The following is a 1,982-nucleotide window of genomic DNA, read 5'->3' as shown; positions in this document are numbered from 1 at the left end:
CATAACTCACCACTGGAGAGAGAAGATTGCTATATTATACTCAGCATTTTCAGGCGCCCTGTCACTGGAAAAATTTTCAGAATATGTAGCCTATTTTTCTGAGGTCTGTAAATTCCACTGTCATATAGTTTTCAGTACTATGCATGAGCAATTGGTTCCTGTGCTGATTTTTTTTCTTTACACATAGACTCTTCTCTCTCTATGGCTTATATATTTTTATTGTATGAGTTCATAAATTTCACTAAGATACAAGTGGATTTTTTTTTTTTTTAAGTTAGTACATCTGACAAACAAACTTTTTAACGGAAAATCTAACTTTGCCACGGTGGGGGTTTCACTCTCTTATTTATTTTTCTTCTATTTAGTATTTCTTCTCTAATCAATCACTTCCTTCAAGAACTGCCCTTTTAAAATATTATTTTTATTTCTTCTTTTCTATCGCCCTATCGGTTTTAATATCGGCAGCAGAACTCATTGTTATCTCTTGTCTTTTTGATAATAGGCATTCGAACAAGTACTACATTAAACTAAAAAGCTCTACACAGCAAAAGAAACAACTGGCAAAATGAAAAGACAGCTTAAGAAATGGGATAAAATATTTGCAATATTTGAATAGACATTTTTCCAAAGAGTACATACAAATGGCTAACAGGTACATGAAAAGATGCTCGGCATCTCTAATCATCAGAGAAATGCACATCAAAACCACAGTGAGACCTGTTAGGATGGCTTTTTATTAATTTTTTATTAATGCTCATCTAAACAAATAGCAACAATGTCTTAAGGAGTATGGGTCTATTATTACTTATTGTACAATCAGCATTGTTTCCAAATGAAAGGGTTTCAGAACATAAAAAGGTAGAATTAACTGAAGATGCTCACAACTCCTACAAATCACACATTTTTATTTTCATGTGTTCCCTTCCAGACTTGTTCCCATTCATGCACATACTGAGCACAGCAGCATTTTCTATTTGTATTATTCTGTTATCACGATGGTACATCACAAAACCCAGCATATTTTCTGTGGTGCTCCGTAGCCTTTAAAATGGTTATTTTCAACAACTGGATGAAATCCTGGCTTTTTAAAACGATTTCCTAATTATTCATCATTTAGATCATTCTCATTTTTTTTGTGAGTCTAAAAATTTTATGAAATAAAAACCTTCATACTCATCATAGCTTTTTTATGCTTTAATGCAGTTTCTTAGGAAAAATTCCCGGCAGAGAAATCAGTGAGTCATCAGATCTGAGCATTTTTGTGCCTCTTGACAGGCATTGCCAAATGGCTCGCCAGCACCACTGCCCGATTTCTGTTGTCGTTGGTGATGCACGGGTTTGACCTTGAAGGCAGCGGTGTTAATACCCCCTCTTCTTTGTCTACCTCTCGTTTCCTTTTGTAATTGTGTGTGATAGATTTTAAACCATGTTTGTCTTTGAAAAGCTCATGTATGTCAACAACTTTTGAAGAAAATACAAACAATCAAAAGCAATGTAGCATGGAAGTTATCTTTCAAAACAGTAAGCTACATTTACATAACAGAGTCTACATAATTCTCCTTGATGTTGAATCCATTCTCAAATTGTTTCCTCCAGTAAAAAAAATCACTGGAACTTATATTTTTTCCCTCCTGGGTATGGAGTTGTGCACTTATCTTTGATTATTATTATTTGCAATTACTTACCTAATATATACTTTATTTATTGTTTGACAGAGGTAGATAGAATTGGCTAAACTCTTTCTTTATTGAATTCGTATTAAGAATACTAGTTTCCTATTTAAAATTCAAATAATGCTGGCTCGTATAATGAAAGGTTGACCTTGGATATATGAGATTCCAGGAAGCTGTATAATTAACTCCCAAATGCTCTAAGTAAAAATTAAATTACTGATTGTTTGAATAAAAGAATTCAGATTCAAATCACTGACTAATCTCAAAATTTCCAAGGGCTGGGAGGTCCTAATGAAAGAATACATTTCA

The sequence above is a fragment of the Pteropus alecto genome, unplaced genomic scaffold (genome assembly GCF_000325575.1).
Source record: "Pteropus alecto unplaced genomic scaffold, ASM32557v1 scaffold87, whole genome shotgun sequence".
Lineage (NCBI taxonomy): Eukaryota > Metazoa > Chordata > Mammalia > Chiroptera > Pteropodidae > Pteropus > Pteropus alecto.
Note: the sequence above shows the minus strand (reverse complement) of the source record.